This window comes from Lepidochelys olivacea, assembly GCF_965140295.1.
Source record: "Lepidochelys olivacea isolate rLepOli2 genome assembly, chromosome: 9".
Classification (NCBI taxonomy): Eukaryota; Metazoa; Chordata; order Testudines; family Cheloniidae; genus Lepidochelys; species Lepidochelys olivacea.
This window is the reverse complement of record NC_140419.1, coordinates 39,145,974-39,168,338: the sequence shown is the minus strand read 5'-3', so window position 1 is coordinate 39,168,338 and position 22,365 is coordinate 39,145,974.

Sequence of the window (22,365 nt, the reverse complement as noted above, 5' to 3'; positions counted from 1 at the left end):
ATTGTTAATAGGAGATATATTTGGATTTTCTCTCCGCAAAATTATTACAGCAGGTTTGAAAAAAAGTGGGAAGATGTTGATACCTCATAGTGCTAAGATAAAACAATGCTAAAAAAAGCTTCTTAGCATCCATGGGTCAGATCCACAGTTGGTATAAATCAATGTAGCTCCATTGATATCAGTGGAGCTAAGCTGATCTACACCAGCTGATTCTTTGGCCCTTAGTATTTGGTACAGTACAATTGACACTGAAAATCTATCAGTCTGACCTTTAGAATATAGAAGGCTTTTTTTCTCAGTTGGAAAGAATTGTGAGGTGTATGCAGCCTCCTCTCCACCCTGGCCACTAACCAAAACCTTGAAAGGTTACCCAGTCAGCTCTGCTCTGTCAGAAACTAGATATAATGGACTCACACTGAAGCAAATACTCACTATAGTATGTAGTAATCTATAAAACATACCCAATATTAAATTGTATAAAATGAAGCAATCATATCATAAAGTAAAATTATGTCTGTTATTTCCCTTTAGTTTTGTAGGTTATTCTTTGAATTGCTGATTGATGGCCAATCAGTATTATACAAGTACAAATATGCTGGATGCGAAAGTGAGACTTGTCTAGAGTTCTGCTGTGGGCCTCATAGAAGGAATCTGTAGATAGATAGATGTATATATATTAGTGGAGGTGGACAAATGTTTTAACACATGAGGTAAAAGCCAAGTCACTGCTGTTTCTTTTTACTGTATTTGCTGCAAGAAAATAAAATTATGTTTTCCAATGCACTTTCATGGAGGGTTTTGGGTTTTTTTGCCTGTCTGGTAGGTATTGTCTGCTTCAGAATTTCAAGTGAACAGAGCAGACTGCTCTAAAGCTGTACTTGAGTATTTTCCCAGTGAGATTATGGAGACTGTTGATTGATATGATTGTGATACTAAGCACCACATTGTCACACTTGATGCACTATTGTAATAATCTTTGAGCAAAATACACCTTGTAAGGTATCATTTGAAAATCAATAACTCACTGATCATTAATATTGTTGCATGATATGTATGTGGTGGGTATTAAGAGTTATGGCTATATGTTAGAATTATGACTGAAGAGTGCTTAAAGCAGGCACGTCAGGGGGAGTTGGTAAACAAATCTGATTTAGACAAAGGAATGTGTATTTGATTCTTTGACCAGCTCGATCTTCAGAAAAAGACAATGAATGTCCAGTTTTACAAATTTGGTAAACAAATCTGTTAAGATAACAAGTGGGGAAAGAAAGAGCATGGAGCTTCCTTCACCACCTTCCTCACAGATTGAATAGACGTTACTTTGAGGGGTAACCCTCAGAAGAATTTACTTCAAAGGTTTACTGGTCTATAAAGGCAGGGGATGGAACCTCAAGTGATAACCAACTGAATCAACTGATTGTATACAATATTAGTGTATTATAAAAGTGTCAAGAGTGAGGTCTTTTCTGAAAGCTAATGACACAATGGTGATTAATATCATTGTGAAATTTATACATTAACTCTACATGAGGAACCATGGATACTTGATATTATGTTTTAAAGTCTGGGCTTGAAGTCTCTGGAAACTAGATATAGGTGTGAAACCATCTTGAACAATGCCTGTACCTTGCTAGATAAAGTTTTAGACTTTTAGATGTACGTTTTCACTTTTGTTTGGTTATAACTCTTTCTAGCTGTATTCCTTTTTCTTGGCATCACTTAACCTATGCCCTGTAGTAAACATAAATTTATTAACTATAAACCAACTTACTGCAGTATTTAAATGGAGGGAATATTTATTCCAGTTGAGTTAATAAGCTGTGATGTACTTTTGTCTCTTTAGGGAGACAAACAGACTGTATTATTCCTCCGAGCTGTCCAGGAGAGTGCTAGACATTACAGAGCACACAGTTTGGGAAAAATTAGGAACTGGAAGTGTGTTACGGTCATCCTGCAAGCAGTAACCAAGGCTGTAGCGACCAGGGACTGTAACTGGTGTGCTGCTGGCAGGCTGCTGGGGTCAGAGTTGCTGGACCAGGGCTGTAGTTATACACAGACACTCACAGGACATGACCTGCATGTTTGTTGCTGACTGTGAATGTCCTAAGGCAGGGAGTTATGGTAGCAAAGAATTTGAGGCACCCAGGGTTACAGGGCGGGGGGTGACTCAACCCTTCACTCATCTAGATTGCACCCCCTTGCATTGACAATGATCCAATGTATTATTAGTTATGCTGATGATTTGTTGTTCAGTTTCCCTGTTTTCTTTAGTGAGGGTATTTGGCTTGTTGATATTTAATGTTAAATACACTTTATATGAAGGCAGGCTATGCTGGTAACCTAACTTGGGTTGGATTTGTACACTGATCCATTGATACTGAAAGCATTTGAAGTCATCCCAGGGGAAAAACAGTTATTTGATGAGTTGGGATCTGCTGATGATGTGACACCTCTGGACGTGTCCCAGCTACGAAAACCTGAGTCTTCTGGCCAACAGTTTTGCAAGAGGCCTCCACTTTGACTTTGGATATAACTTTGTGACAAGAAGTGTGCAGTATTTCCTCCATATGTGTTGCAGTTAAAATCACAGGTGGGTGTAAAAATAACATAGAAAATCAGATTATTCAACATCTGCCATGAGTATTAACAGGAAACACTGTGTGTTTTGAAGCCTAAACATCTACATATAACTTAGGATAATTATGCAGCCCAGAGGAGGTCATTGCAAATTACCTGTTGAAACAAACTAATCATTGAATAAACTACAAAGGGATTCTCTATCTTTAGATAACTTCAAACCAAGACAGTGTGCAGTTGTGGAAGATCTGCTTTAGTCAAACACAAATTATTGGGGTCAATACAGAAGTAACCGGGTGAAATTCTATGGCTTGTGTTTATTCAAAAGGTTAGACTCAATGAACTAATGGTCCCCTGAACGCTATCAAAAAGTTGAGGTCCCTTCTGACATTGGAATCTTTGAAATCAACTCTTCTATTATATATCCCCTTCCCCAGATGAAATGTTATTTTAAAGGACTTGGGCTTTAATCTTACATTTGTGGCTTTTGCTACCAGCTTCCCCCCTCCATTTTTTAAAATGATCTCTGATCCATACAAATGAACTTGCCAACAAGTGGAAATATTGACTACAACTTATATATGACTCAGTTACCTCAGATAGGTGGATCTTGAGGATCATCATACAGGTTTATCTGTAGCTGAAAAAACCCAAAGATTTCACCAGAAGATCACTTATTCTGCACTGTGAAGCTTTTGATGGCAAAACATGTGAGCAGCCATTTTTGATGCTCACAAGTGGTCCAGCATTCTTGGGGATACTGGTATTAACCTTATCAACCCTTCTGGCAAATGGAATGTGAGCAGTTTGGTTTGCTTTGCATGCACCCTGCTGTTGTGTAGATTCAGTGGAAACATCAATCTTTGGGGAACTTGATCATGGGCAGCTGGAAACTGGTCAGCCATGTGAGTGGGGAGTAAGCCAGGCCATCGCTGCACCCCCAACGTCAGTCAGCATAGTTGCTAATTAAAAATAAACCATGAACTACTTGTCACAGAGGTGAGATCTAGTGTAATTTTTAATGGATTTTGTCTTTATAGCTGAGTTTGATATCCAATTCTTTCCAAAAATGGTTGATTTCTCCCAACCCTCATTTGGAGTGAGGGCAAAGTCAAGGGGGAGAGGAAAGAAAATGGACACTGTGCATCCTTTGCAGAAGTCTTGGTGCACAGGGTATTCCTGGGCAGGCAAGGCAAGGAGTGGGGATTTTTGGAAAAAAACATGGCCAGGGTAGGCCTATACTTGCTGATTCCCCACTGGTGCAAGCCTTATAGCAGCTAGGCAGAGTAACGCACACATTAGTATTTGCCTTCACCAGCAGCGGATAAGTAAAGGTGCACGTAGTTGTCACAGATATTAATCCGACTGAAGATCACTGGTAACTATCATTTAATCTGTCACCTCTGCATTAGGGATGGTTGGAAATGAACAATTCTTTGGGTTCCTCTGTATACTGATAGTGATGCTGCCAAACTGTTACTGCTCTCTGCTTTCTCTCATCACTGCTGTAGTGCATGGAAAGACTAAAGAGCTGAAAGCTGTCAGTATGAATGCTGGTGTATTACTGGAGAGCCAGATCCTGCACTCTTTCTCATATTGAGCAGTAGCTTACTCTGCCAGCAATCCTGTTGATGGGACTACTCCGTGTGAGGAGGAGGAGCAGGATCTGCCCTGAAAGGAATAGTTCTGCAGGATGTAACACAGAGAAATCTCCTGGAAATACAAAGTGGAGTAGTTCTGTAAATCATTGGGTGTCATCTTGGTAAAGTTCTTTGCACCTCAAAACTGCTCTGTGTTTTGAGGAAACAAACCTGAGAGTCACAGCAGAAGGGGAAGTTAAAGGTCAGGGGGTAAATTCTGCTTACTGTTACAGATTTCAGCAGCTGAGCCTTGCACACGTAATCAGCATTCAGCCTCTTGCTGCCTGAACGAAGCTTGCCAGGTGGGTCAGGAAAACTTTGGAGAAAAATTGGCTGGGGAAAAAAATTGCTGAGAATGTGAAATGCTGAAAAACTTCATGCCAGTTTCTGCTCTCTCTTTACACCCATGTGAATTCTGAGTCACTGAAAGCAATGGAGTTATGCTAGATTTACAGCTCTGAGGCTACGAGCAGAATCTGGACCATCATCTGTGGTTCATCTGGTTGTTTTCTTTCCTGCATTTGGATTTGGAAAGAAAACAAATAGGCAAATGTTTAGGACTGGATTCTGGCTTTTACAGCCAGGCACACATGGGGAGGGGGACGTGTGTGAGGGCTGTTTGTAGCGGGAAAACCAGGGAAGAAGCAGGACTGGCTCAGCCAGCAGTCTTTCAAGGGGCCCTTGGGGAGAGTCATGGAACAGTAGCTCTGCCACCCTTGTAGGTGGTGCAGATGGTACTTCCTTGCCACTGCCCTGGCCAGCTCTGATGACTGCCCTGCCTTCACCCTGCCAGGTAGCTTGTGCCAGCAGCAGCACTAGCCTCCAGCAGTGCCTACCCATCCCAATGCAATTGTGCCCAGCCCTGGCATGGTGACCCAAAGGGAAGTGGGGAATCTCCTTGCTCGCTCTGCAACCTCTGCGTGCACTTGTGCAGGCTCAGGCCCCATCTGTCTCTGAAATTACATTGCAAGAAGGGGAGAGAGAATCTGTATGTGAATGTGACAGTTACAACAAGCTGAAAACAAGGAGCAAAACCAAACAGGATAAAAACAAAAGGATTGGTGGAAAATTTCTCTGATCCTTCTGCCATGACCAGTAAATTTCCTCCTCGATCAGATATATCTGAATATACAAGAGGTGCCAGTAGAAGTCAATGTTCTGTGTTACATCCGCCAAGCAGGATCAGAGCTGGTGGGAAGTATAATGGCAGCTGTAGCATGCAGTTGCATCTTCTCCTTCCCTTCCCACTAACCACAGCAGCAGCAGTTAATCCTTCTGACTTCTGAAGACAAAGGTTGTTCTCGATCCAATAATCCTCTGCCATCACCAGATGAGACCTCCCTTTCTTTTTCTAGTCTGCGGTATTTGCAGCTGTGTTGTGAGAAGCACACAAATCATCCAGTAAGGTCATTGAAATGGATAACTGCTGCTTTACGTGTGGGAAGGGAGCATCAAAGATCCAGTTTCTGTGAGTCTCCTTCTTAGTATCACTGTTGACTAACAGGTTTGGTTGCTGTCAACTGATTTTGCTTTGATTTCTCACAGCACCGTGCCTCAACTCAGGAGTCATTTTGGAATCAAAAGTATTGAACTGATTTAATAACTTATATGTAAGTGTAGCCCTAGGAGCAGTAGGATCTAGGAGAGTTTAAAAATCTTAGTAGCGGGCCATGCTCTGGCATTATTAAAACATAATAATGCTGGTTAGGATCTCTTGTAGTTCTCTCCCTTGCAAGGGATACTCCAAAGATAAAAATCATAAATTAAAAAGTGACTGTGTAGCCATATAAATCAAAGAAAATGATCTTTGCATGTCTCTTGGTGCTGCATAGTCCCTACCATTAACTTCAGTAAATAGGTATGGTTGAAAGATATGTACTGTCTTAATAGCAGGTTAAAATCTCGGTCCTGCTTCCACTGAAATCAGTGGCCAAACTTCCGTTGAATTCAGTGGTGCAGTCATCAGGCTCTATCTGTTCAGAACTAGATAATGACTTGTGCTGGGATAATGCATTCTGTTAGGCACTCAAGAAAGTAGAGGATTAAATTATGGCTTTGCCACAAGCCCTAAGAGCAGCCTGGGAAGCAGATTGTCCGAATCATAATCAGTCTGCCTCCTGGTTACCCCTTATTTTAGGTGCAGAGTTGGAGAGGAGGTGGTAATACCCTGCACTAGCCCTATACCTAGTGCAGTGTTAATGCCTGCTTTCTTGATTTCACTCATTCCCCATCCCTCCTTCCACACCCATCCACATTTGTGGGAGGGGGAATACGAGCTCCAATGTGCTGCATCCTCTTCTGGGCTGCTACCCATGGGAACACTGGGGAAGCAAGGGGATGCAGGGTGGCCACAATATGGCCAGTAGGAAAGTAAGCCATTAACCCCAGCAGCCTGGGCACCGTTGTCCCAAGTGGAGCTGGCTAAGTAGTTGTTCGGAGGATGTATTCAGTACTGCATGCTGAAGTCCACAGGTTGGAAAGACCACAGTGCATTCCCCTGAGGAATTCTACCGCAATTATTTTCCCTTGAATTATGTCATATCCCACCTTAGGTTATGAATACCATTTCTGAGGTTTAGTTTAGTTTTAACCCTTTATTCTGTTTGTTTACTTTATTCTGGTTGGCCTATGGCATTAGAGTGAGAATGGAACACTGGACTAGATTTTGATCTTGCATCTCCTTTTTTACACTGAAACTCCATTGCCTTCAGTAGAGTTACATCTGTGCTTACACTGGTATAACTGAGATAAATCAGACCTAGTAAGCTTAACTTTATCTTTAAAGTCAGCTTCACTTTGTAGTGTTTATACACTAGCACAATGCTGTTGCCCTTGGGCTTCAAACACTGTTGCGGGTAAATATTGTTTAAATTTTCCCAACTCAAACAGGTTTTAATTTTTTTTTAAAAGCACATAAATAGCCACATAGACTTTAAGGCCAGAAGGGACCATCATGATTATCTAGTCTGACCTCCTGCATGTTGCAGGCCACAGAACCTCACCGCCCACATCCTTAATAGGCCCATACCCTCTTGCTGAGTTATGAAGTCCTCAGATGTTGACTTAAATATTTAAATTCTAGAAAATCCACCATTTACTCCAGTTCGAGCCAGCAAGTGAGCTGTGCCCCCTGTTTCTGAGGAAGGCAAAAATCCCAGGGTGCCTGCCAATCTGACCTGAGGGAAAATTCCTTACTGTCCCCAAAGATAGTGGTTAGTTGGACCCTGAGTGTGTGGACAAGACCCACCAGCCAGATGCCTGGGAAAGAATTCTCTGTAGTAACTCAGGTTGCTTCTCATCTAGTGTCTCATCTCCCATTTCTATTCATGTTATGGTTTGTAACTACTCTTTGCTAATGCTGCAGAGTTGTCCAGTGGATAAAGACTAGGCCTCAGGAGACTAGGGTTCTATTACTGGCTCTAATGGTGGGTTGATGGGCAAGTCACTCCACCTCCCTACATCTCAGTATCCCCCTGTAATGTGGGGATGATGATACTGACCTCCTGTGTGAAGCACTTTGAGATCTATGTATGGAAAGCACTATATAAAAGCTAGGTGGTGGTGGTATTAGTAATTTTAATAACATCTACATGGCCTAAATGTGTCCCTTTGCAGCTGATTGGATATGTCCCATTTCATTCCTGTAAGGGTGGCACAACTCAAACTTTGTACATACCATATCCTAAGGTATGAAAGAAGGTTTGATTTGGAATACAAAGTTGTCATAAATATAAAGAGAAGGGTAACAACCTTTATGTATGCAGTAACATAAAATCCCTCCTGGCCAGAGGTACAAAATCACTTTACCTGTAAGGGGTTAAGAAGCTCAAATAATCTGGTTGGCACCTGACCAAAAGGACCAATAAGGAAAGAAGATACTTTCAGATATGCAGGGGGGTGGGGGGAGAGGTTTTGTTTGTGCTCTCTTTGTTTGTTCCCTCTTGGGACAGAGAGAGAGAGAGACCAAGCAGGTAAACCATCTCTTGAAAAGGTACCTGAAATGATACATTTAAAATGACAGAAATTGTAAGTAAAGGCAAGGAAATGCGTTAGATTATCTTTTGTTTTAGCTTGTGAATTTTCCCTGTGCTAAGAGGGAGTTTTATTCCTGTTTTTTTGTAACTTTGAAGCTAAGTTTAGAGGGGAATCCTCTGTGTTTTAAATCTTTTTATTTACCCTGTAAAGTTACTTTCCATCCTGATTTTGCAGGTGTGATTCTTTTACTTTTTTAAAAAAAAATAAAATTCTTCTTTTAAGAACCTGATTTATTTTCAGTGTCCTAAAAACCCAGGGGATTGGTCTGTGCTCACTTTGTAACAAATTGGTTAGTATATTATTCTCAAGCCTCCCCAGGAAAGGGGGTGAAGGGGCTTAAGGGAATATTTTGGGGAAACAGTGACTCCAAGTGGCCCTTTTTCCTGGATTTTTGTCAAAATCACTTGGTGGTGGCAGCAATACTGTCCAAGAACAATGAAAGGATTTGTGCCTTGGGGAAGTTTTAACCTAAACTGGTAGAAATAAGCTTAGGGGGTCTTTCATGTGGGTCCCCACATCTGTACCCCAGAGTTCAGAGTGGGGAGGGAACCCTGATAAAAGTGCACTGCATTTTACTATTTGAGTTTCTTAAACAATTTAATTAGGGTTTCTTGAAACATGCAAATGACTTCACTGGGAAGACCTTCTTTTACTTCTTTCTTTCAAAAAGACAGAATAAAAGACACAAAATCAAGACCAAAACTGGCTCAAAAGATTACCATTATCAGCACCTTTTTTTTTTCAGTTCTTAAAGAGATCTCTGCTTGGCTAAACTAGTAGCATCCTTTGTGACATTTATCCATAGCATATAAAATAGCAGTTTACCACTCACCTTGAACAAGTTGTTTTTGAAGTGTTTGAAGGCAACCCAAAAAAGTACCCTGCCATTAATGGCATGCTGGAATTTTCTGTATACTTGTTTTTTGACAATTATCATTGAAGTTGATCACTTATTTTTCAAGGCTTTTAAAATAGATCTTTTTACTTGTTAACATGTTAACGTGTAAAGTGGATGAATTCCTTGCTACTGCACATGTTGCTAGTTGGAACATGCAGACCATTGTAATAGATGTGGACACAGAGCACATGAGAGTAAAATTGCAGTTATAATAATATGTTAAGTATTTAAAAACATACATTAAATGGAATTTTTAATCTTTGATGCTCCTGCATTTCCCCTTTTTCTCACTATCCTGTCTGGTAGCTTTGTAATCTTAATTTGAAGTTGAACAACACAGCTCTGAGCATGTTATTGCTGTGTGTTTTTCAGCTTGGCTTTCATAAGGCTTGTGAATGAGTGTGTCACTTTTATAAAGCCTGAGGATCTCAAAGCACTTTCTAAACATTGCAAGGAACAAATACTGGGCTACTGTCACTGTGATGAAGATGGCAATTGTTTTGCTTCAGTGCATCACATGAGAATTAATTATCATAGTTTAACACTGAGATTTTCAAAGCTTCATAGGAGATTTAGATTACCCATACCTCATCAATATAAGGGGAATTAGGTGCACAAATCTCTTAGGTGTCTTGGAAATCACAGGCTTTGTTTGTTATGCAGACTTTCTGTAAAGTGTATGGAATTAAACACATGTACACCTGCTAAACCCATCTCTCTTTACAGTTTGTGTGGATGGAGGCCAACCACACATAACCAAGTTTAAAAAAAAAATCCTATCCCATACATAGATGTAACACCAGATTAGACAAAATCATGAATGTAACCATATTATTGTTACTTTACCCATTAAAACTGTACATTAGGCTAGATCTCTGCTTGGGGTAAAACACACTTTTTAATCCTGCTTTTAACATTGGTTGACTCCAGCCATACCACATTAAAATAATTATTTAGTTGAAATAATGTTTTAAATAGCATTTAAACATGATTCCTTAACTTGATTTCTCTGTGCAGTGTTAACAGAGGCTAAGGCCCTGCTACACATTGGGTAGGACTTTCAAGTGTGCTCAGAATTGGCCTAAGTCTTGGTGAGATCAGTTTGAAAACCAATGAAAATATAACACATGTTTTTCAACCAGTATATATCTTCAACGGGTGTATATCTTCTTATATGGTGTCTCCCCTATAGAAAATTCCAATGTACAGTTTGCAATTAAATTATAATACTGTGGCATCTGTGATGTTCCAGACACTTAGCATAGGTAATATGTACAGAATAATGTGAATACTGCTGTAAAGTTTGGTTACAAAGGCAATTGAAAAGTTTTTTCCATATGCATATTGTAGCTTCTAATTCTTTTTGACTTGTCTTGTTATGTGAAATCTCTTAACCTCTGGAAGTGACTCCCCAATGACCTCAGTGGATATGTTTTAAGGTCTGAAAACTGCTGTGAAAAGACTGTGGTGATGTCCAATAATTTCACAGTGAAATTTCATCTCTTGAAACATCATTTTGTCCCATTAGATACAATGGATTATCAAGTGAGATTTTTATGATACATCTTGTGAGATTTCCTAATTATTCCTGCAATACCCATTTAGTTGCTGCTTTTATGATTCTCTGCTTGCCACAATCAACACTGTCATCATTTCTAGGTGCTGAAAAGCAGACTTTACAGAAATAACCCTCTGACACACATACAGTCACTACTGTATTTACTTTGAACAGTTTTTTTTTTTTTTTGGCATTTTCAACATTCATCTCCTATCTTCTATTATATGTAGTTAAGTCAGCTTAAATACACGCTTGGTGAAAAGATAAATCTGTTAAGGATAATTTCCTGAATACCAATCTGTGCAGATCCTATGGCTTGGCTATAAAGCTGAATGACTGCTCTCTCCAGTTTATGTCTATATAACAGTATATAGTGTGAAATCCCTAATAAACTAGGATTTAAAGCTGTAAAGGAAATAAAGTCAGCTCACATGAAACAGGTGCACTAAGAGGTCTTTGCTGTTAATTTACCAAGTAAAAATTTCTGATTAAAAAAAAAATGGGAAAACATCCCAAACTCTTTGTCAGTGGTTGTAGAACATGAACCCAAAATATTTCTCATTCCCATCTACCACCTGTTCCAAGAGTGGGTACCAGATTAGAACTTTATGAATCCCCACATGAGAGAGGGAGAGACATCAGGGACATCGTCATGAATCTTCTGGAAAGGAAAGAACAGAGGCAATGAGGGGCAATCTCCAACTGTCCCCTCAAAAGTCCACCTGTGAACCAACAATGCCTCATGATGACCAAGGTTATCATGGTTTCTGCTAGATTTAACAGTGTCTTTATCCACTGCCAGGAGTAGATTGTTGACAAAACACATCAGTGCAGCATCCATATCATACTGGGGATTATCCCTGGGTTGCAAAGGAAAAAAGAAATAGACTCTGAATGATAAAGACTCCAGAGCTGCTCCATCTGAATAATCTCAATATCTTTAAGCTGCACAAATTTGTTTCATAAGGAACTAATCCTTATAATACCCAGAACTGACAGGCAAAATTGACCAGTGCAGACATTTGCTTCTTCCATTTTGAAGCAAAATCAAGTTAAGGAAGCATATTTAAACAGAGTGCCAGCTGAAATGATTTCTAATGTGATTTGACTACATAAGGTGAATGGGGCTAAATTGGCTTAGAACTACTTCTGACTCAAGAGTTCCAGGCTCTTCCTATGGACTTTAGCATAGGTATTTAGATATACTATATAGATACTATTCTATGGATTATGATTAGAGTTGCAGCTCTGCAATATGGAAATTGGTTCTAAGAAATTATCCTTGGCTTTTAGACATGGATTTTAAACATGGTTCTAACAATTTGGCTGCATCCACAGTGGCTGTCAAAAACAATTTAGCTGGAGCCGTGTTTAAACCAAATTTAAATACTGTTCAAATGCCAGTTTAGAAGTCAGTGTAAACAAAGCTTTTGCTTCCTTTTGAAATAACTTTGATGTTAATGAAAGAACTGTTAGAAAAATGCCATTGCAGTATAATGATCAAAGCTTTGTGTAAGCAGGGTCTGTTATAAGTTCTCCCCGATATCCAGTGATGCACTGGGGAAAGGACTTCAGGAGTAGATTGTGTTTGCATAGACACACCTACTCTGTCTAGGTGTGCAGTATGATGGAGCTATTTTGCCAAAAATGATCAATTCTGGCTGGTTTTGGGTTACAAATCACTCTAGTATTTGAATGCAAGGGTAATGAAATGTTGTTATCCTTATTCCCTGAATAAAGGGCAGCATGCCCTGATTGAGATGGTCACCTTAAAGTGAAGCTCACTTGCTAAGCAAGAGATAGGAATACAACATCCCAGTGAAGATGAGAGCGGGTTGGGTGAGGTGTTTCTACCTGGTGGTGTGGACTCTGCTTAAAGAGTGGGATTTCACTGGTGTAACTGAGAGGAGAATTTGACACCTAAATGCCTCATTATAGAGGCAAGGGCTAGTTCTGCCTTCAAATACACAGGTAAGTAAATGAGAGACAGCCATGTAATTCAGGGCAGAATTGGTCCTACAGACTCATTGTTTACCTTCATTATTTACACCTAAATTTCGCTGAAATTCTAGGTGCTAATTCTGTTTTCATTTTCAGTTTCTATGATCCTTTGCCTCCACCTTTAGATATTAATCAAATTTTATTTCATGTTTTTTTGCACTTTTCTTTTCAGCACATATGACCATGTGAAACCTAAATAAAAAAGGGAAAGTATAATAGTCAAGTTGCTACAATCCTGAAGAGTACTTTGAAAAATGTAGAGGTCACAATGATTTGATTGGAGAGCCATGTTAGCAATGCCATGTGGACATCTGTTATTTCCATGACACTGACATTTATTATTTAAAAAATGGGGAAAAAATACAAGGTGGGGGGGGAAAAAAGAAAAATGACATGAGTGTCTACAAACTGCTATCTGAGGAATCTCTGTTATCCTGGGGAATAGATAAATTGATGCTCAACTGCTGATAAAATGCTTGGGAGTTACCAAGCTTGTGTAATTGGTTCTTGCTCATGTTTCTAGCTTCTCTGGTCAACACCATGTAGGAAAGTCAGTTCTACCCCTGCACGTGGCAGTGGGCTATACATCTGTCAAATCTTTAACAGCATAAACATCAGAAACAGATGGGGGAAGCCGGGACTGTGCCAGACCAAACAAAACTTATCAAAGACAATCCATTGTGATGCCAAGACAAATATATTCTATCCAGATCATTAATTCCTAGTCCACTGGAACCAACCAAAACAAATAACGATTAGGGAATGGAACGCTTAAAAATAACCCTTCTGTGCAGTGGGGTGAAATTTACCCCCTGAACTTCAGTAATCAGACTGTGATGTATGTGGGGGACTGGCCTAAAATGTGGGGGTAGGGAGAAATGGAAATCACCCCATCAACTGGAGGGTAAAATACAAAATTGCGGTTTAAGCCTAGGGCAGGAATATTCACCTCTCCCCTCTCTGTGTGGGGAGTTTGGATCCGTGTCAGTGCAGAACCCTGACTCCAACCCTGGCTGTCTCCATTACACCTGCATATTTAAGGCTGGCATGGAGTCCATCCCCACGGACCACTGCGGGAGTGCAAAGGCTTTCCCAGCGTAGCTGCTCCATTTACAGCCCCTCTGCAGTGGTTCAGTGGCACAGAGGGCTTTTGTGTTGTCCCCCTGCACTGGAATGAATTTGACCTTTAAGGGGGAGATTCTCAGTGACGCAAACAGCAGTGAAGCACTCAGCTTTCATTGACTTTCAATGGGAATCAGGCATCTAACAACCTTTTATGCCTTTGAAAATATCCCCCAAAAGGATACATCTGTGAAGAGGATATATTTCCTACAGAGAAAATCTGCAGTGTCACAATGTAATGTCTCCAGTGGCCCAATCCTGATAGGTGCTCAGCATCACCAACTTCCATTATCTTTAGTGTAAATTGAGGCCGTTTAGTACTTGGCATGATTTAGCTCCAAGGTCTCAGTCCAGCGCCTACTGAGTTTAATGTGAATCTTTCCACTTACTTTTTTGGGAATTGGGTTGGTCTCTAAGGCCTTGCTCCTGAAAACTCTGAAATGCACGTTTATGTTTAAGCACAGTAGTCCCATCACTGAACCAATGGGACTACTTCTGCACTTAAAGATAAGCATGTGCTTAAGTGTTAGCAGAATCAAAGAAAAAGGTTCTGTTTATTCAGTTATACTCTAAGAAGGTAAAAATTAGAATGCAATCAATACAGATGATGTAAAGTATTATATATTACCAATATATATTATAGTGCACTATTACTCATATTACTGCAATTTATTTTAAATTATTTTAAAAGTGCATACTTGAAGTTCGAGATAAATATATTTTAAATATGTGTAAATTGTTAGATTTCATTCCAGACCGGCTGTCTGAAGAGCTTGTAACTGCACAAAAGTAATTTCACTTTCAGAAAGTCATTTGACAAATTACATTTATGAAGTAAAAATAAAATGAATTCCTAGAAGTGTGATTCAAAATTGGTTTATCCATTTGTTGGTTAAAGCACAAAAGACCATTCTGACTAACAACAGATCATTATTTGTATTTTTTTAAAGAACTTTTATTATTTTTAACATTAATTCCTTTATTTCAGATGGTGTTTATATGAAAATATGGTATTCAAAAGAAAAAACATTCCAATGGTGTTATTCATTTTAACTGAGCAAAATATATAGCTTGAAAATGAAAAGTACTTAAAATCAGCCTAATTTCAGGTTTGTGCTGTTTCTGCAAGCAGCATGCAGTGTTTAGGTGTGTTGTTGTGCCTGAACTGATTAGTTTAGTGTGTTGTTGTGCCTGAACGGGTACGTGCAGCTTTCACTGAAGTTAACAAGAATTTTTTGCACTATGTGGATGTCAGATTTTTTGCTGAGACTTTTGAATGTAAAGTGTCATACTGGAATTGGTCACATGGTGGAAGGCCCAGGGTATTATTTCTGATTCGCTGATTGGCTGAGCCCATGTACACGGTACAGATCAAAAAATTATCTTCACTTTTGCTGTGCAGTCAATACACAGTCAACCCGTGGAACTTGTTGCCATAGGATGTTGCATAGGCCAAAACCATAACTGGGCTCAAAAAAGAATTTGCTAAGTTCATGGAGGATAGGTCCATCAATGGCCATTGGCCAAGATGGTCAGGGATACAACCCCATGCTCTGAGTGTGCACTCCCAACTCCTTTGACGTCATTGGTATCGGGAGGTGCTCAGCATCGATCAGTCCGTGCCTTAAGGATCAAATTCAGGAACCCAGTTTCAGACCTGAGTGGAGGGAATCCTTCCCTTTAGTGATTTGAGAGCCCAATGGCTGAAATAGCCCTCTGTAGTCCCAATGAACCATTTCCATAGGGTTGTGGGTGTAGGATCTGTTTTTCTTTAGGGTGTGCTGCAGAACCCATGGATTCTGCTAAGTTTGTATGGGTAAAGGCAAGATTAGGGGAATATGAAATTGCAGAACTAATAACTGTGCTATGTAACTTATTGCTTAAATCAGCCTCTGTACCAGATGACTAGAGATAACACCATTTTTTTTTTTTTACATGTCACACCATTTTTTTTAAAGGCTCCAGAGGCAATCCTGGCAATTACAAGCTGGTAAGCCTAACCTAAATACCGGGAAAATTGGTTGAAACTGTAGTAAAGAACAGATTTATCAGACACATAAATGAACATGATCTGTTGGAGAAAAGTCAACACAACTTTTGAAAAGGGAAATCATGCCTCAGTGATCCATTAGAATTCTTTAAGGGTGTCAACAAACATATAGACAAGACTTAGCCAGTTGATATATTTCAGAGTAGCAGCCGTGTTAGTCTGTATTCGCAAAAAGAAAAGGAGGACTTGTGGCACCTTAGAGACTAACAAATTTATTTGAGCATAAGCTTTTGTGAGCTACAGCTCACTTCATTGGATGCATTCAGTGGAAAATATAGTGGGGAGATTTATATACACAGAGAACATGAAACAATGGGTGTTACCATACACACTGTAACGAGAGTGATCAATTAAGGTGAGCTATTTCCAGCAGGAGAGAGGTGGGGAAAAAACCTTTTGTAGTGATAATCAAGGTGGGCCATTTTCAGCAGTTGAGAATAACGTCTGATCAGACATCAAGAATTATAACATTAAAAAACCAGTTGGAGAACACTTCAATCTCTTTGGTCACTCAATTACAGACCTAAAAGTTGCAATTCTTCAACAAAAAAACTTCAAAAACAGACTCCAACGAGAGACTGCTGAATTGGAATTAATTTGCAAACTGGATACAATCCAGTTGATATAGTGTACTTGGACTTTCAGAAAGCCTTTGACAAGGTCCCTCACAAAAGGCTCTTAAGCAAAGTAAGCTGTCATGGGATAAGATGGAAGGACCCTTCCTCAGGGTAGGAAAAATGGTCAGTTTTCACAGTGGAGAAAGGTAAGTAGCAAGGTCCCCCAAGGTTCTGTACTGGGACCAGTGCTTTTCATAAGTGAGCTGGTAAACGGGGTAAACAGTAAGGTGGCAAAATTTGCAGACAATACAGAATTACTCAGGATAGCTAAGTCCAAAGCTGAGTACAAAGAGTTACAAAACTGAGTGACTGGGCAACAAAATGGTAGATGAGGGGGGAGGGATAGCTCAGTGGTTTTAGCATTGGCATGCTAAACCCAGGGTTGTGAGTTCAATCCTTGAGGGGGCCATTTAGGGATCTGGGGCAAAAATTGGGTATTGGTCCTGCTTTGAGCAGGGGGTTGGACTAGATGACCTCCTAAGGTCCCTTCTCACCCTGATATTCTATGATTCTATGAAATTAGATGTTGATAAATGCAAAGTAATGCACTTTGAAAAACATCATCCAAACTATACATAGAAAATAATGGGATCTAACTTAGCTCCTACCACTCAGGAACAGATCTTGAAGTCATTGTGGATAGTTCTCGGAAAACATCTACTCAATGTGCAGCGGCAGTCAAAAAACTAACAGAAAGACAAGGAATAGAAAATAAGAAAGAAAATATCATAATGCCACTATATAAATCCACTGTATGCCCACACTTTCAATATTGCATGAAGTTCTGATCACTTCCATCTCAAAAAAGATATATCAGAACTGGGGGGGAAAGTACAGAGAAGGGCAACAAAAATTATTAGAGGCATAGAACCACTTTCCTGTGAGGAGAGATTAAAAAGACTGGGACTCTTTATCTTAGACTAATGGGGGATATGATAGGCATCAAAAACTCATGAATGATATGTAGAAAGTGACTAAGGAAATGTTATTTACCCCTTCACAGAACATAAGAACCAGGGGTCGCCTAATGAAATGAATAGGCAGAAGGTTTAAAACCAATGAAAGGAAGTACTTCTTCACACAACACACAGTCAACCCGTGGAACTTGTTGCCATAGGATGTTGCAAAGGCCAAAACCATAACTGGGCTCAAAAAAGAATTTGCTAAGTTCATGGAGGACAGGTCCATCAATGGCCATTGGCCAAGATGGTCAGGGATACAACCCCATGCTCTGAGTGTCCCTAAATTTTTGACTGCCGGAAGCTAGGAGTGGATTACAGGGGATGGACTACAGGGGATGTTCTGTTCATTCCCTCTGCAGCATCTGTATCAGCCACAATCAGAAGACAGGATACTGGGCTACATGGACCATTGTACTGACCCAGTATGGCCATTCTTATTTTAACAGAATAAGATGGTGTGTAGAGGGGAAGTTAAAATGTATCTTATCTCTCAGTTGATCATTTATAGCCCTGCAGGTGGGAGGCAAGAGGATAAAGGAGACTTCTTGAGCCTAGGAAATGTCCTCTCTTACTTTTTTTACAAATTGGAATAAATAAATATGCATTCTGACCTATGAAACAAATTAACAAAGAGATTGTAGATAGTGTATTTAGGCCAGCCAAGTACTACCTCACTGTGTATAAATTGCCATTTTAAGTTATCAGGGCCATTATAGCACAATGCTCAGGTCAGCTGAAACATGAATACTTGTACTAACTGTACTGTGGTTCATAGTCAACCACTGGGAATGGAAATATCAATGTAATGGTTAGAAAACATTGGAATCCTTCTCCCCCCTAAACTTGCCTTCCCCCTGTTTAAAAATTCTCATTCTTATTCTTGGATGACAATTTTGAGTGTCATACATTTAACAGGATGTTGCTGATGGACCTTTGTGAAATTTACATATACCTCCCCATGTGAGTCACTGTATGTGTGTCCGTACTTCCATTATTCTTTACAGGACTAGTCATGTGCACACAGTTACTCATGTGCATAAGTGTTTGCAAGCTCTGGGCCTAAATTTCTGATGAACTTTACAGCTGATTTTGCATAACTTTTTTTATTGTAACATAGGTAACCATCTAACTAACTTCCAGAGCTTCAGAGTTGTGGTTCTGAGTACAAAAGTACTTAGGATTTGGGTGTTTCTCCGGAGTGTCTCTAAAAGATACAAAACAATGGGGTCTGCAAAACTGACCTGCAAATATCAAAAGAAAAGTCTTTTTAATTTGATTTGTAGCATCTTCTGATGGGGATACCTTTATATCAGTCTTTCTCCCAGTACTTCAGCATTTCTCCTTCCAATTATGAACAGAACCAGAAAGTGCAGGAACAAGAGAGGAATAATAGGGTTAGATACTTACTCTGAGATAATCAGACTAGTCCCATCATTGCGTAAATCACTGCTTAAAAAGTAATGTGCCAACTTCAAAGGTTTTGTTGTCATGTACTGTAGAGTCTTAGGTTAGCCAGTTTCATTTACTTTTATACATTCTGAAAAAGAAACTTTGCTCTGTGCATAAGTCTACTATTTTCTGTTTTTATTCTTTTGTTATTCTGAGGGAGTTCAGATTTGCTTCATTGTAAAAGTGGCTACCGTATGGTCATATGAGTCAAGCTTAATAAAACGATGAATGGATTTCTGCTGCTTTAAAATATGATCATTAATTCTAATTCCTACATGAATGTGACATCTGTTCTTGATCGTTGTCCCTTTACCTTTAATCAGAATCATCATCACCAATTTCTAACAAATTATTACAATTTACAGGTAATTGTATATTATAAAAAAAATCTCTAACATTCTTTGCCTTAGTGAATAGAATGGGCGAAAATTCTGCCCTAACACACACTTTGTGCAGCCTCCTTAATTTCAGAGGGGAAATCTGTGTGTTAGGGTAAAATTAAGCCCAAAGAGAGTGTGAGGGTGGTTTTTTTTGTTTTGTTTTTTTAAAAGCAGTATTTTTAGTAAAGAAAGATTCATGTTCCTATCCAGCACTGCAGCATAAAACATAATGAGTTCTTTACATCTAAGATGTCTGGTATCTAGAGAATTACAGGATATTTTAAATAGTGACTGATAAATCCAAGACTGTGCATAGTGCTTGTTGAACAAGTAGAACATGTGAGGTTTAGGAGTATAACATTATTCCAGTATTCTACATTTTCTGAAACAGATGTCTGTTTTCCACAAAAATTCAGCCTGCAATTTAATGTGCTATACAAGAGGGGAGCAGGATTGTTGTAGGTACAGCCAATCTCATAATAGGATTATAACTGACTTTCTGTGTATGTGCTCAGTATCTCGTTCCCTTCCCTCATGCGTTCAATTTCTCACTCTTAGGGCTTGTTGCTGAAACACCCAAGCACTTGTGTGAGGTACAGAGCTCCCCAGCTCCCACTGATTTCAGCACCTTTGATTTCAGTATCTTATAGAACTGCTCAGCACTTTGCAGAATCAAGCCCTTACAACGTTCTAGATTCTCAGCTTGAGTAACTGGTGTAGAATTAGATCCAACTGCTCTATTTATTCATTGTTAATCAATCAAAACTTGATTTTGTGCTATCTGAATAATTTTAGAAACAATCACTGGTCTCTTCATGAACATTACTATCTATTTATTGTGCTTTCTAATCCAGATGGAATTTTAAGTATCTTTGATCTTCTAATAAACAATTTAAATATATTTAATGATAACATTGTGGTAACAAGCCAAAATATTAAAATTAGAGATGGTCCTGAACGAATACCTTAGATATGAGCACCCTGATAACTGGTGAAATTCAGCTCCAGAACTGAAATCTGTGTCCTTTAAAACTGGACAAGTTCAATGACATTTTCAGTTCTGTGTAATTCTGGAATTGTTCCAAATAGCAGCATTAAATCCCATAGGGATTTCCACTTGGAAAGCTGAAAGGGATGCTTAGGGAAGCATGTGGCGTATAACAGCTGCATCCAGGCTCCCTCCCTTACCTCACTTTACTCCCTGAGCTTTGATACCATGGACTTCTATGGGTTTTGGGCAAGAGAAAAAAGCATATCACATTTGCTGCACCCCCTTCATTCTGATTTAATGTTGTGGTTGGTTGGAATTTTTCCATTTAAATAGTTTTTAAAGGAAAATTGGTATTTTTGTTAATATTTGTGTGTGTGCACAATATCTGCTTTCCATAGAAAATACTGATTTATTTAAACAAATGCCCCAAAACTGAAATATTTCAACTGCAAAGCAAAATACTTTGAGTTGGCTGTCCTGACATATTGCCTTATGGGAATTGTAATTCAATTTCCTAATATCCCTGTTCTTCTTTATGGGCCAAGCTCTCCTGCCAGATCCTCTCCCATGATGCAACTGCCTCTTCTCACCATGAGGAGATACTGTGGTGCATCATGGGAAATGTAGTTGACCAAGCACAGAACAGAATAAGGAACAGAATATGAGAAACATGAATTATAACTCCCTGAGGCACCATGGTATCAACATCCATTGGTGGTGGTTCAAATTGGCCCTAATGATACTGTGTCAGGGTATCTGTCATTGATAGTAGGTGACTTCAGGGAACTTGGAAGCATGCTGAAGAAGAAGAAGAATATCCAATCTGCTCTGAAATCCTTCTTGTCCCACAAGCAAAAGAAGACAGAATATTCTGGAAGTGAATCACTGGGTAGGTAAGTGATGGAGGGTTTTTGTTTTGTGGGACGTTGGTTCACCTTCTATGGGGAGAGCAGGCTGTATAGTTTGGATGATCTCCACCTCAGTAAACAGGGAATCAATTTCCTAAGGGACAGGCTGGCTAGAGTAGTCAGGCAGGTGTTAAACTAATAACAAAAGGGGAGGGCAAAAAAAAAAAAAAGAAGAAGAAAGATACAAGCACTCATTTAGCACAGAATCAAGATGTTGAAAACCAAATTAATCAGGGAATCAAAGAACACAAAAAGAAGAAATTTACGTAATGGCCTATATACTAATGTTAGGAGCCTGGATGAAAAAGAAGAGGAACTGAAATTGCTCATTTAGTATAATAAATTAGATCTAGTTGGCATTTTTTTAAACCTGGTGGGATGATTTGCACAATTGGAATGGTAAAATCAACAATTTTAATTTATTTCAAAAAAATTCAGTGGGCAAAGATGGAGGAGGAGGAATGGCAGAAGATGGGGTATTGGATAGTGTCTGCTAAGAGCACCCACTCACACTAGGGAACAGGATGACCAGCTCCTCACATACCTATGTATAATGTATAGGGGGGGGGAAAGCTGTGTGATCATGGGCAACTTCAATTTGAGTGACATATTCTGGAGGTCTTATGCTGACAATATTAGGACATTCTTGGAATTTCTAAATATTATAGATGACAATTTCCTAATTCAAAAAGTGTTTCAGCCAACACAAGAGAATTTTATAGTAGGCCTATTCTTGACGGATAAAGAGGAACTAAACACAGAAGTAAAAATTTACTAGATTCCCCAAAAGCCACAACGCCACAATTGAGAAAGGTTAAAAGACCTGGTTTAGAGGGGAAGTGAAGGCAGTTAGTTAAATTTTAAAAATAATATGTAACAAATGGAAGAAAGAGGAGGTTGATAGTAATGAATATAAATCAGAAGCTAGGAACTGTAGAACCTTCATGAGGGAAGCAAAGGGACAGAAGGAGAAATTTATGGCTAGCAGAGTTAAGGACGATAAGAAGGAGATTAAGTACATTAGGAACAAGAAAAATCCTGACAATCACTAGATGGAAATAGTAGAATTATCAAAAATAATGCAGAAAAGACAAAAGTATTCAATAAATATTTCTGTTCTGTATTTGGGGAAAAAAACAGATGACGTAGTCTCATCATAAAATGATTGTAGTGGTCC